The 15216-nt window shown below is 41.3% G+C and overlaps 1 protein-coding gene across 3 annotated transcripts in view; it reads left to right on the forward strand.

Moving 5' to 3' along the window:
- Nucleotides 1-4436: 4436 nt before the first annotated feature.
- The window catches only part of MPP6 (membrane palmitoylated protein 6), a 111265-nt gene continuing 100485 nt past the window's right edge, over nucleotides 4437-15216 (forward strand). Inside the window, exon 1 of one of the 3 annotated variants that reach the window (XM_038557130.1) lies at nucleotides 4437-4582. The gene's annotated coding sequence lies outside the window, so the exon portion shown is untranslated. Of the gene's footprint in view, nucleotides 4583-5140; nucleotides 5258-15216 lie in introns of those variants that run through there. The other 2 variants (XM_038557129.1, XM_038557131.1) reach the window with 2 other exon arrangements.

Genomic DNA, 15216 nt, shown 5'->3' on the forward strand with positions numbered 1-15216 from the left:
CTAAGACTCTCCCCCATGATTCTATTGTGTCTCTGTAAGACTCCTGACATAACATTTATCACGTGATATTTTAATTGCTTATTATTTTCCACCATAAGGTAGGGGTAATTTGACAATGTTAATGATTTTATTTCCAGCATTTATCACTAATAAATGAGTAAATAAATGAATCAACACTTGAATGAAAAATCTCAGTCGTGACAGTTTCAATAGAAAGGTGGGTGTGGAAGCAAATTTGATATGTAATCATTTGTAAGTGAATGAGTGGTTGTAAGGAGAGAGAGTCAGGGAGATTACTACATATACAGTTTTGTTTTTGTTTTTCTTTTTGTAAGAAACAATAAACAACCCTAAACACATAAATTTTTATAACTGTTGGCTTTAATTGTGGTGTTCAAAAAATGAACTGCCATAGTGTCAGGGAATGTTCTGATTTCAGATAGGTAGGGGAAAGTTCCACCAAGAATAACATTTCTGTTTATTTTGAGATTGTCTGTTGACCTAGTGGGACTTCAGAGAGATTTAGATGACAAGAAAAGCCCCTGACAGGTATCTATGAAAGCTGGATTAAAACAATAATATACACAATCAACTGTGGTCCAGGGGCTTGTAAACCAGTGCCAGATGGAATACTCAGAGAATTGGGAACAGTGATCTTTAGGCAGCCAGGTGAGACTAATCTGGAGAAGCTTTAGGAAGGAGATAAATTTAAGCTGTTTTGAAAGGGGACTATTCTAGTCAATTGGCAAAGAGTCTTAAAGCACAGGATTAAGTATTTTAATTTGATTACTTGAGGTAATTTGGAGTCACCCCAATGTTCTGGGAAGCTTTGGTATAAATGTTTGGAAGCAGACTCATTTCAGTGGTTCTTTCTTAACTCTAGCTACATATTAGAATTACCTGCAGAGCTCTGAAAAAGCGTGGTGCCCATGCTTCACGCCAGAACAATTAAATCTAGAGGCAGGACTCAGCTATTAGTGATTTTTGTTTGTTTGTTTGTTTGTTTTTAAAGTTCCCTGGATGATCCTAATAAATAGCCAAAAATGAAAAGCACTGTTCTAAGCATAGGGAAAATTGCAAGCAAGCAAGCAAGCAAGCAAGCAAGAGACTTGAATTAGAAAGGTTAGCAAGGAGGCTGGAAATTGGAGTCTGACCTAGCTTAGTGAACAGAGATAAAAGGGGTGAAGCTAAATAAAGTATTCTGGGGGAAAGCTTGGTTGGACTTTGTGATGCATGTCACTTGCAATTTTTCATAAAGCTATATTCCTGGAGCATCACCGCTTTTATTATGATGGATTAGTTGGAAAATGAGCAAGTAACTTGCTTTGCTAAAATTTGGGACTTGTTCTTTAGTAAAATTCTGTTTCTGAAGTAGCAAAGCAGGTCAGAAGAGAAAAGAAAACGCAATCATATTAAAAGTATGGAAACTTTTGTTTGTATTGGAAGGAGGAAGTAAAGCCAACGATGGATGCTTTGGGATTAAGAACCAAAATTCAGACTTTAAATTGAGTTATGGTTAGGAGATATTGGGCTGTGGTAAAACTATCCCTCTAGAGTAACCTTGAAGGAAATGAAAAGTCAGATCATTAAGGACACTGAAGAGAAGAATTCCCCATCATTTTCAATCATAACACTCCCCTTTCTGGAATGAAGAAGTTGTAACAGATACGGGAAATGGATGGGTAGTGTCTCAGAAATTATGACCTCTCAGAAAGGTGGGCCGGCAAGCAATGATGAGAGTTCCAAATGTTCCTATTAGATCACTTCAAATTTATTTTGGCATGTCCCACCTTTAAAGTTTAGAGGAAGGGGAGGATGTCATAAAGTGGCATATTATTTATAAAAAGTAGTAAGTGTTTCATAATACAACCTGTATATGAGTATTTGATAAAAATAGACACTAAAGGAGAAACTTCACTGGCAAGAGAAGCCTGAAGAGGAGCAATTGAAGCAATAGTTGAAGAGCACAATCATTTTTCTGGTTGTGAGGATGAGGCTGTCTTACAACTGTGATAAGCCTCCATCTAACAGCTGCTGTCATTATTTAGAGAATAAATTTAGAATTGCAAATAAAATGTCATTGTTCCTATATTCCTGTTCCCAAATACGGGTCCCTGGTGCATGCAGGAATAAGGGAGTTGGCCAGGGCAGGTCCTAGCTGTAAGTCAGGGAAGTCTATATGTAATTTTAGAAGCAGAGACTCCCCTGTCTCTCCCTCCCCAAAACTTCCTCCTATTTGCAGGGAATGGAGGTAGAGTAGGAAGTTAGGACATTGTTTCGGGAAGACCCTTGAGAAAATAAAAGTGTACTTACTATAGGGATCAAAAAGACACCCCAAAATGACATTCATCCCCTGACCTCCAGAAGAGCTCAGGGCAGTAGCTGGGCAGCAGGGGATGTAGTGAAGTTGGGGGCCAGGAGGGAGAAAAGTGAGGAGGCCTGGGTGGCGTACAGCAGGAATGAGACACTGGGTATCCTGTGGGAAGCAAATGAGCCTGGGGAAGCAAAGAAGAGAAAAAAGGAAGACTTGAAAATTATGCTGTATCTCTGGGAAGAGAAACCTCATTCTTCCATGCTGCCTCCACCTTGCGTCACTCTTGAGCATACCACACACTCTACTTCATTTTGTCCAGCAGGCCTGACGACAGGGAGAGGGGCGCAACATGTGCTCAAAGCTACTCTGTACCCCTTTGTACATTCAAGTCTCTGTAAATGCTTCTAATTTCCCCTCCTCAGGTTTGCTGTTCCAGGAAGGAAGGTTCTCAATTAATACTCTACAAACTCCCCCTGCATGTTGGTTTGCAAAATTAATGATCCTATTGGAAAAGTAAATTAATCTTTGATGCTTGGTTGAGGCTAAGGAGAAAAAAAAGAAAAAACACTTTTTAGGGAACCAGGCCTTCTAATACCCCTCATCCACAGTATTCTCTCCCTCTCTATCATGCTAACCACACTCACAGAGAGGGGGGGATCCTAAATAGTTTGAAACTCCCATCTCAGAATCCAAAGGACCACGATGCATCCACTCATTCTGCAAACATTTGCCAGGAAAGATCCTGCTTTTGCAGCACTGTGCAACAAGCCCAAGAGAAGCCAACAAAGGCTGCATCGAGGAGGTCTCCTGATGGGCTATTCCTCACGTCAAGTTTTACTTGCACTTTCTACACTCACTGTTTGAAAGGACTGCAGTAAACATTTCGTGAAATTTAAACAACATCTTCACAGGTTTTCTCCAATTTCAAGAAGAACACAAGAGCTTTTTCAAAAGCCCCCATCACAGGTCTGACGGTTCGCAGACACCTTGTGGAATCAGGTAGATGTTAGAGGAACTGGAAGTTCTCCGATTGCCTTGCTGTGTTTTTCTAGCCAGAGTCTTCGCTGCACTGCATGGCTCGGTTCCTTTCAACTGAAAAAAATTAAATCTGCGCTGTCAAAACGTGTCATCTCACCCCCGGACACTCATCAGAGCTCGCCACACTACGCAGAGTCAGAGTTGAGAGTAGAGGGGGCAAGGGGGGCGCAGTTGCCCCTGCGGAGGTGTGGGAAGGCCAGATGCTCGGGAGGAGCTGAACACCTGGTGTCCGGGGAAGGTGCGGCGGAGCCAACTCTGGGAGTTCCACGGGCTGCCCGCGCTGGGAGAGGAGCTCTCGGGGCAGCCCGGTGCCTTGGGTGGGAATCACGCCCCTCCCCACCCCCACCCCCCTTTGGGCCTTTGGGAGAAAATTCATAAAGGGCAGCCTCAACGTTGCAGACCCGGCCAAACACCCATCAGAACCGGGGGGGGGGGGGGGGTGGGGTGCGAAGGGCAAGGGAGGAGATTCCCCGGAGGCTCTCCTTCGCCTGTTTAGGCTTTGTGCCCCAGGACCCGGCTCTTGGAACGTAAACTCTTGGAAACGGCAGGGAGGAGCGTCTTTTCTGCCCCAGGGAGCACCTTGCCTATCGGTAAATGCAGGATGACAGCGGCGGTCTGGGCCGGAAGACCCCGCGCGGACTGGGCGCCCGCGGCCTGCGGCGGGAGGAGGCCGGGCGGAGGGAGGAGGCCGGGCGGAGGGAGGCCCCGGCGCGCAGGCGGCGCTGTCGGCTCGCGCTCGCGCTCGCGCTCGGAGGGGGGCTCCACCTGGTCGCCGCGCCGCGGCCGGAGGGGCGGGGCCGGGCTGCGCGGGGCCGGGCTGCGCGGGGCCGGGCTGCGCGGGGCCGGGCTGCGCGGGGGCGGCGCCGCCTCCTCGCGCCCGAGCGCGCGCTCCCCGGCTCCGGCGCACGCGCGAGGCCCGGAGGGAGCGCGCCCCGGCCGCGGCGGCGCGAGGAGGAGCGGGGGGCGGGGGAGGAGGGGGAGGCGGGGGAGGAGCGGGGGGAGGAGGAGGGCGGCGGAGGGGAGGCCGGCGGAGCGCGCGGCGGCGGCGGCGGCGGCGGCGACCGGAGCCGGGGCGGAGTGGGGAGCCGAGGGAGGGGGCGGAGAGGCGTGAGAGCCGCCTCTCGCGTTTCCCAACTGGGAGCCCCGAGTTTGTAGATGGGGCTGCTCGGCGGCGCCTGCGGCTGAGGGAGAGCAGCGGCGGCGGCGCGGAGGCGGCCGAGGTGCGAGCCGGTGAGTTGCCGGGGCCCCAGGCTGCCCCGGGAGCGGGCTCGCCGCGCGCCACGCGGGGACCCCGGCCCGCCCCGCCCCCGCAGCACCTGGGCTCGGCGAGCGGGCGGCGCGGTGCGAGGGCTGCTCGTGCGCCTGGCCCGGGCCCGGAGGCGCAGATGCGGCGCGCTGTGCCGGCCCCGGGCTCCCGGGCTCCCGGGCTCCCCGGCTCCCCGGCTGCGGGCTGCGGGCGGGCGGAGCGCGGCAACGTGTCTGGCCCCTGCTGCCCGCCGCCGCGCGGCGCCCGGCTCTCCCTCCACGCGCTCGGCGGCGCGGCCGCGGCGGGGGCCGGCGGGGGCCGGCGGGGGCCGGGCTGGGGGCGCGCGGGCAGCCCGGGGGAGCCGGGAGCCGGGGGCCGGGGGCCGGGAGCCGAGCGCGGGCGCCCACCCTCCGCGGCGGGAGCGGCGCCCCAGGCATGAATGGAGAGCCGCGCCGGGGGCGGTGGGCGCTGCGACCGACACCCTCGGGGCCGGCGCCGGGCGTGCTCCCGAGCCCCAAGTTCTTGGGGGAGGAGGCTTTCTGCAACTACTGCTGCTACTTCCGAGGCACGGGACTCGTCTGGTCCAAGTGGTTGTGGGCCAGGCACACGCTCCTCCGGAGGCGTTCGCTGCTGAGCCTCCGTTCGCTTTCGGATCCTGGGTACGTTAATCTGGAACCAGAGAGGTGCTGGGGATTTTTTCTTTTTTTTTCTTTTCTTTTAAGGCGACGTGGAGGAGGGCCAGGAGGGAGTCGATTTAGGGATCCCTGCGGCCGGTATGATGACCGGCTGTGGACTGGTTGATGGAGATATATCTCCATCAATTTATTTATTTATTTATTTTATTTTTTTTTTTTTTCAGAAGGACTTTTTTTTAACACTTTATTGGGAGTTTAGTCCCCATCTCACCAGCTCCTGGGATTACAGCTGGAGAGGACATCCATTCAACTTCATCAGTTGGGGCGTGCATTTATGTAAGGGGATTGGGGGCAGGCGAGGAAGGGAATTGAAGGCTGATGGGGAAGCTCAGAAAAATTCTCCGCATTACTTACAAACAGCCTGTTAAGGTCAAGCTAGCCACGTTGGTTTTTTTTTTTTTTTTTTTTTTTTTTTTTTTACTCTTTTCCTACGCCTTTGGGGCTTGTTGGAATTCTACTTTATGCTTCCTGAATCGGTCTCCGTGTAATGTGGTTCGGAACATTTGAGGTGTGTTGAAAGGCTCTTCAGTTTGGAGTATGGTTTAGCAGCCATTTCCACCCGTGAAATCTTGCAAATCGTCGTTTGGAAACTTATGTATGTCGAACATCTCAGGCGAGGTAGCACGGTGGTAATCAATGCAGAGATAGTTGCGGTGCATACGTAGAACACCGCAACTAAGGTGATCCTGCTCCTTTTAGGTACCTACTGTGCAGTTATGGTCAGGGATCGGGCCTGATTATAGACCTATCTTCTGAGGCCTTATTACAGTAAACAAAGAACTTTGGGGTTGTGTCATTTTGAGGTCATTTGTATCTGAAATCTGTATTTAAATACATATTTAAATATGTGTTTGCACAACATGCTACTTTTTTAAAGTCCCATGTTTCTTTTATTTTAGACCAGGGTTACATAATATTCAAATGGTAACTCTTTTAATTGTTCTGTTTTATCCTTTGGGGGTTGCATACTAAATATTTTTATGAAAAAACATCAACCAATGGGGTAGCTGGGTGTGTGTGTGTCTTTTTCCAATTGATGCTCCTCAATTCCTTTCTCACCTGGAATTTCAAAATGAATTATTTTACATTCTAGATTAAATAAACACTGGAAAAATTAAGGTGCTTAAGCAAGTCTGGTAGCACTACATAAGACAGAATCGTTTTTTTGTTCTTTGAGCCAACTGTTGGATTTTTTAAAAATGAATCATATTTTTCTTAAACATTTGAGGGAGCAGTTTGCTTTTTTTTTTTTTTTTTCCCTGAGTCTCATTTCAAGCTGAAATTGTTCCAGAAGACTACACAGCCTGCTTCTCTCCTTCCCCTCTCCCCTCCTTTTTAGCTTGGGATAACCAAGACAGCCATAATTGTGTTACCTTTTTAAAAGGCTGTTTTTAAATTGAAGTTGAGTATTTACCATCTTTTTAAAATGTACTTTACCACTTAATAATGGATGGTTAGAAGACAGCAGATGTTTTAATTAAATGCCTTTCACATTTTTGACATCCAGGCTTTGTTAAAAGTGAGTAACAGCAAATTATTGCCGAGAGTTGCAAATAATATAGGGTTAGTGCTAGTCAAAGGCTATCTAATTGTAAAAGCACCAAGAAAATAAATATTACAAGAAGCAAGAGGACCCATTTGTATGTTTGACATCACTTACTGTATTATAAATTATCTAGTTCTAGGTGGTTTTTGAAAGAGTGTTTTGCAAAGTAGACATTAGGTTTGTAACACTGATAATTTTCTTTAACAAGGCAATTCATTTGGTAAATGACTAAATTTGTAACAGAACCCTACTTCAGGTAAATGTAGTTAACTTGCAAGGGCTGTGCTGGTATATATTTTAAGGAGAATGAACACCTGGTTGTTTTAGGTAAAACCAATACTGGGCTGTCTGAAGATATTGTTTATTCCTTTAAAAATATATACTGAGAAGAAATATGCTAGTTTTATTTTGCCTGTAGGTTCTTTCCTTCCAAAAATAGGCTTCACATTTAAGAATATCGTAAGAGCAGAGAAGCATAAAAGATCTCTTTACTGGTAGGTTGCTAGTATTGAATTAAAGATTTTATTTCTTTCTTGTAGGGCCCAGGTTCTGCACAGTGTATTTCTGGTCAGTCTCACAGAAGGTGCAACAATTTCCCCCTTTTCTTGTTATTTGTCTATGACCACTGGGGGGAGACTTGATACAATTTAGATTGACCATATCCCTCCCTTACATACACTGGCTGCTAATCATCCCTGGGCACTTTGCCAAACTGCTGGAAATGTGTTGAGAAGGATGCACTCAGAGTCAAGTCTCGATCAAGGTGTCTAGTGACTTTTATTTTTTTTTAAACTCACACCACAGTTACAAAGTATGTCTCTTTATAGATTGTGTTATAAACAGTCTACTTTTTAGTCTCTTGTTATGTGGGCTAACTATCTAACAACGTGAACGATGAGATTCAGGATTACTTTAGAGCTTTTATAATCTGACTTTACTGATGTTAATCTTAGTAGCAATGTAGTTTTACTTGTTTACTGTGCACAGATATTAGTTGTCTGGAAAGATCTGGAGATACTGAACTGAACCTCTTCAAACAGATTGGTTATCTGTTTTAAAAAGCTTTCAGAGGAAGAGATTTTTTTTTTATTTATTTTACTTATTTATTCATGAGAAACAGAGAGAGGCAGAGACACAAGCAGAGGGAGAAGCAGGCTCCTCGCAGGGAGGCTGATGCGGTACTCCATCCCGGAACCCAGGATCTCGCCCTGGATCGAAGGCAGACCCTCAACCGCTGAGCCACCAAGGCGGCCCAGAGGAAGAGATGTTAAAGCACCCCTTGTATCCAGTGTCACCACAAAGGGGAAATTCTTCCTTTTTCATAGTAAAGATAACATTAAAACTAACAACTTTGTCAACCATTATATTGTGGCTATTCTTAAAATCAGAAGTCTGGTTTCCACTTTTTCTCTTCTGATGGTATTTTACCTTGGCAACATCAAATACAATCATAGTGAACTCAGTAAACAAAGGATATTATGTTTATAGTAGTTTAGAAAGAAGTTTGTATGTTCTTCCGTAGCTAAGACCTTTGTACATTCTTGATCATAGTAGATAGGATAGAATTTGAAGTAGTTTCTATCATTTTATCATCCTAGATTCTTAAATGGCTTTGCTTTTTACCTATTTTTTTTTTTTTTTTTAATGTTCATGGTATAGTAGAAATGATATTTTCTGCTTAGGAAACGTTCATTTCTAGCTAACTTCAGGTTTGTGTCAAATATGTGGGAATGGTAATTTCTAAAGGCCTTTTTTGTTAAAGTTATTTATCATTGATGCAAGGCAATATAAGGATTAAAGATAATATAGTGTGTTTTTTGTATAGATTGTTAATTTTCAAATCCTTTCTACTGCTTACTAGTTCCTACACGTGAACTGATCCCTACTTACTTCGCAAACTTACATCTTTTTCTTTTAAATTACTCCTTTACCACTTCTTTAACATTGTCCTGTTCACTATATCTGCCCTCCTTTTTGTCCCTCAGAAATGTCATGGTTTGTTTCTGACTTAGGACTGTTCACTCTGCCTGAAAATTCTCTTCCTAAAACATTACGTGACTTTCATCATTTCAGGTTTCAGTTCAAGTATTCTCAGATAAGCAGTATTCACTAACCAACCGTTTAGAATGACAGCACCCTTATTTCCTTCTATCTCATTACCATTAAAAAAATTTCTGCAAACCACTTATCACTACCTGAAATTGTATCTTTATAAAATTTGTAATTTATATAAATTTATATAAAAACTTTTCTGCAAACCATTTATCACTACCTGAAATTATATTTTTATATAATTTATAATTTATATAATATGTAATTTATGTTACAATTTATATAATATATAATTTTATTATCTGTTCTCACTACAGTGTAAGCCCTATGGAAACAGTAATTGTAGCTCTTCTGTTTAACTATTTTTCAAGGACTTAGACCTGTTCCTGGCACACAGCTGTCATTTTATAAATATAACTTCAAGAAAGAAAAAATCTGAGGTTCTGTCCTTCCTCAACTTTTGATGTTATAGTGTCCCTTTACGGAATGCTATGAGGAGATGGTAGTTGTAGTAAGTAGGCTACTTTTGGCTGTAATTAATAGAAATCCATCTAAGTGGTGTAAACAAGAGGTAAGATTTATTGTAAAGATTCAGGGAGCATCTGATGGAATCCAAAGATTGAGACTCAGAATTCCATCCAGTGCCAGCACAATACACTACATCTCTTTATTCTGCACACATTTCCTTTATTTCTTCTCTTGCAGAGAACCACTTCCTACTCCTGTTAGCGGAAAATATGGCTGCCAGCATCTCCTGAGTTTAAGTACCAGCTCAGATGACAGGAAAGATTTATCTAGTACTCATCCCTCCCCTGTTCAACAAACTATATTGTATTATTAGAACTTGGTGGTATTTGCTGTAACCGTGTGAAGTTGGATTGGAGAGACAACCCAAGTAGATGGTACAATGGTAATTAATGTTCACCCTTGACCACCCTCTGGAAGTTTGGTTTCCCTTCTTTTAAATTTTTCTGGCATATGTAGTTAGAAGATCTGAGAAGCACTATCCTGGGGATATTAAAAAGAAATGTCCTTTCATGGAAGGAATTTACAGTTTGAGGACAATAAGATACATACATGAAGGAAAGAAATGATCAAAACCAGCATAGTGATAATATAGAAACAGGAAAATATTTGCAACTTGTATTGCAGACAAAAGGCGAACTTCCTTAATATATAATGAATACCTATAGATTGATAAGAAAAAGACCAACTGTAAAGTTGAGCAAAGATTATAGACAGGTAATTCATAGAATAGGAAATCCAAATGGTTCCTAAGTATATATACTTAACCTCACATATAAGTATCATAAATTAAAACTGTTAGATACCATTTTAACAAATTAGAAGGACCAAAAGAATTTGATAGTACTTTTGAGGAGGATAGAGACTAACAGATGCTCTCTCACATTGCTGGTAGATATAGACATCAATAGAATTTGATGTGATTGAAATTTATGAAGAGTACGAAGGTAAATAGAAATACGTGAGAATATGCGTAAGTTGTTGTAGGTGTTTGTGGGAGAGGAAAGAGCTAATTTACAACTTAATTATCTGAACATTAACTTGTGTTGCTTTATTTTTAGCTTTAGTCATGAAACAAGACCAGGCTAGGGTAAAGCCAGCAAGGTCACACCTCACTCCCCTGCCCCACCCCCAACCCCCACAAAGGAGATTCCTTTTAGGATTATGTTTAGTTCATCTTCTCAGATCACCCTTTCTTTTTACCTTAGTGCTGGTGAAGTTCATTTCTAAATGGTAGAGATTTCCATATACTTTGCATCTTTCAGAGCCTACCAGTTAACTACTTAGTAGCACTTAAGTAGATTGAAATGAACTGTGCTTAGCTTTTCATAGACCCACTTCATAATTTTATGCTTTTGGAAATCTTTTGTAAGAGGTGATTTGGAATTTTATTTGATAAATGTACTTATGTTTTATTACAGTAAATGGCCAGTTTTATAAATTGTTTATAATATATTAATGGAACTTTTACATGGTTCCTTTGTTCTGTAAAATATTGTTAGATCTTGGTTGGGTTAGATATGAAAAGTGGGGTGGATAGGGCACCTGAAGATGCTTGAAATTTTTCTAGAACAATTTGTGAGAAATATGAACAAAGTGAAGTGTGAGGGATTGCTTTAGAGAAAAATATGTGGCGGAACCTAGAGGGGCTATATCTTGGGAGGAGTTTTCACTTAGGAAAATGATAAGCCAATTTAGCTGAATACATCAAAGATATGATATATACTTAATATTTTTATGCCTTAGGTCATTTGCCTTGAATTGACTTTGGTACAGGGGTTTTCCACCTAAGTAGGCATCAGAATCCTTGATAATTATTCTCTATCAAAGAATTCTAAATTAGTCTGGTGTAGGGCCAGATCATGTTTATATTTTAAAGTCAACAAGAGCCAATATTAGTAAAATAATACATTCTATAAAATGTTCTCTTTATTAATCAAATCAGCATAGGTTTTAGGGTCTTGTATCATTTATATAGCTCTAACCTTAGAATTTGGTCTCTTACCGTGGTATCTATTTTAGCCAGATCTGATATCTCTGCAAGCATCAAAATGATTTCCATTGCTTTGCTCATTTTTATACTCTTCCATTCTTTGTAACCTTGTTTTTTCTTTACTAATGAAAATTCAAGCTTGCCGCTCCCAGGAAGCTATCAGTTGGCTGGCCTCATGCACAGTTTATCTTTTCAGTATGGGGCAAATTATAGCACAACACTTACATAACTGGCAAGTACACACCATATGAGTGGCTGATTTATATGCTTTAACTCACATGAGCCTTGTGCGTATATGCCTGGTTTTACTGTTTGAACCTCCTAATTTTTCCTGTCAGCACCAAGAGCTTGGAGATTAGTCATTGTGTCAATGGCATGAGTAATATTATTGACTGCTTACTATGTTTTAGGACTATGCTAAATGGTCTCCATACATTATCTCATTTGCTCATCAGCAGCTTTTTAAAATCTAAGACCCTTATATGATTCTGTCAGTTTTCTGTGTCTGCTATAACAAATTGCCATAAACTTGATGGCTTACAACAAAAAGAGATTTATTCTCTCACAATCCTGGAGGTCAGAGATCTGAAATCACTATCAATGGACCAAAATTAGGGTATTAGCAGGGCTGTGCTCCCTCAAAGGCTCAAGAAGAGAATCTGTTCTTTTCCTCTTTTGTGTTTCTGGTGGCTGCTAGCGTTCCTTGGCTTGTGGTTCCACACCACTTTAGTCTTCAAGGGCTTCAAATCTCTCTCAGCTCCTCTTATCACCTTCTCTTGTATGTGTGAAAGAGTAATCTCCCTTTGCCTTTCTTTTATAAGGACACATAATGATTCCTGATAAGCTCCCTATCACAGGATTCTTAATCACATATGCAAATAGTTGTAATATGTTCCTTATGGTCCACTATCATAAGAGGAACTTTTTAGTATTTTGGATGATTGTGGCTGTCTTCAAGGGGATTTGTTTTTTTATTTTACCTAGAATATATATATGTTTACATATAATATGTTTTATGGAAAATTTAGCTTTACATAGATAAAATTTTGGGCCTTTTTATTCATCTATTAAATGCCCTTCTATCTGAGACTTTGATATAAGAAATCTGGGTAACTGAGTTAAATTTTAATTCATTGAAGTTGCTTGTTTCAGAAATTAAGCAATGATACTGCATATTTTTATGTCAGTTGATTCAAATGCTTTTTATTTTCTTTTTCAAACTAGTAATCTTTTGGAATGAGGGGTAAATGAAAAAACTTTAAAGACTTTAAGAAAGTTGAAGCACCCTGTGAGGCATATGCCTCACTTTGAGGCAGAGTCATCACTGGATGCCCTCATCAGTTTTAGCATTAGGTTCTTGAAAATCCCAAGGTAGAGAAATTTTCCCTGAAGGAATTTAAGATGTTATGGGGGCAGTAAGGTTAAGCAATCTGTGGTTGTGATTGAAGCCTTAAAAATCCTTATAAACATTCATCCAATTAAAACCTTAAATGTATCAAACAGATTATCAACAACATTTTATGCAATTAAATTTGGAAAAAAACGTGGACTATGCGTTATTTTCCATTTCCCCCTACTTGAAAGAAACTTTTCAGGATTTCCAATTTGAAGGAATGAGGTAGAGAGTTCTTAAAATTTTAAGAAGCATTTTTTTTTTATGGTGTCTTATAAATAAGAGCCTTTCTTATTTCCACTCAAAAGTTACTCCAACTTGTGGTTCCAACTGTTGTTCTAGAGATAGCATAACTTGGATATTTAAAATTAAAAAAATAAGCTTTTAGTAACCTTTATTTAACTCAGCTTGCTAGAGCTGAGGGGGTATTTATAGTTCTTTTTTACCCATGATAATTTCATGCCAGCACTCATCAGAACATAGCATAATGGAACACTGATTTGGCTCTGTCCTTCTCATTCTCATATCCTTTCTCTCCTTCCCAATAGACTGTTTCTAGATCGAAGACTGGAAATTTTTGTCCCTTCTTCTAAGAGTGAACTGCAAATATCATCTACTCTGCCATCTTTTTATTTCCCTTCTCTTTTATCTTCCAGACCTGCAGTTCCCCTTTTCCCAAAATACCTCCAAAAAGAGCAGCTTAGAATTTGTTACACTCAAGTAGAAATTTTCACCAAAAGTAAATCCGTGTACATACATGTATACTGGGATTTCACACAGTAAAAGGGTTACCTTAGAAAAGAAACTGTCTTTTTTGCATCTCGTCAACCAAGCATTGTTCCATGATCATAGCTGAGTTTAATCTATTACTGAAATTAGGAAACAACACAAATTAGCATATAAATAGCATTTTATCATGTGCACCTGTCTAAGTTCTGAAAGAGTTTGAAGTTTAGGAAAAGAAAGTCTCATCTGTAGAGAGAGACTTGGCATTCATTTGATTGAATTAATTTTGAGATGAGTCCTTTTAGCTCTAAAACTTTGATTCTGAAAAGGCAAGAAGTGTGCCATAAATTGATTAGGTACTGAATTGCTAAGAAACGAATATTGTTGGGTGAGGTAACATGAGTGATGGCATTTCAGTAGAAAGAGACGTGTGGTTGCACGTGTAGTAAATAAAAATAATTTGGTTAGAATAGATAGTTTATATTAGAGAATAGAGGAATTAGGCTGAGTAGATTTAAAAAGCTAGATTTTTTAAAAGAGATTTAAACATTTTCAGGTAACAGTAAACTTCTAATATTGTCTTTAAAATTTTTACATGATAGTCTTGTGCTGAGTGGGTTACAGTGAAGAAGAGAATAGTGGGAAGAGACTTGCAGTGATAATTTAAAGGTGAAGCAATAAGAACTTGAAAGTGGTGGCAGAGGGAATGGGGAATAAGAGATAAATATAGGGAAATTACAAATTCACTGTGGCTGATCAAATGACAGAGGTATTTCAAAGTTTGCAAGGGATTCCTAGGCAAAGGGCAGTCCATAGGTTTTCAGGGTTTGGGGATCTTTTCCCAAGGTAAGCCCTCATCTTGTTTTAAAGGTTCATGTAGGTTCTTACTTTCTTTTTTTTAAGATTTATTTATTTGAGGGGAGAGAGTACACGAACCTGCACACCTGCAGGTATGTGCAGGCAAGCAGGGGAGGGGCAGAGGGAGAAGAAAAAAGAGAATCTCAAGCAGACTCCCTGCTGGGCAAGGAGTCCACTCGGGCCTTGATCTCACGATCCTGAGATCATGTAGATTATGTTTTTAGTACATTCTTGTATTCTCTAGTTTCAAGCAGGTTGTTCTCAATGATATATGACCCCTTTATTATTATTAAAGGATGGAGATGTCTTTTGTGATCATTTACCTGGGTACTAATTAATAAGTCACATTTCATTTATCCCTGCATGATATACTGTTAACTTTCAAAGGAAAGATATTTACAGTAAGGATGATGAATGAGCTGTGTGGTTGTCATGGAGGGGAGGGTCAAAGGAACTGTAAAAATTAGGGAAAAGGAAAACTTAGAAAGTCAAGATACTGGTAGGAAGATTATGAGAATGTTAAACAAGGAATTTTAAAAACATTTTTAAAAGCATTCAAATTCCTGAAAGATACTTAAAACAGTGTTAGAAGTTGTGGGGAAAAAAGTATGTGACTTGATTTTTATTATTAGCATATAGCTATGCTATGCAATTAGCATTATGCTATGCTATTAACATAGTATAAAGTATGGTCAGCAAATACTTCTTACAACCCTGACCATACTTTATATAAAGCCAAATTATTATGAGACACTAGGTGAGCAAGAAAATTGAAGTGATTTTGATTTTAGAAATGTTAAACTGTATTAGCTTGGTGCATTTATTTGCAT

The sequence above is a fragment of the Canis lupus genome, chromosome 14 (genome assembly GCF_011100685.1).
Source record: "Canis lupus familiaris isolate Mischka breed German Shepherd chromosome 14, alternate assembly UU_Cfam_GSD_1.0, whole genome shotgun sequence".
NCBI lineage: Eukaryota > Metazoa > Chordata > Mammalia > Carnivora > Canidae > Canis > Canis lupus.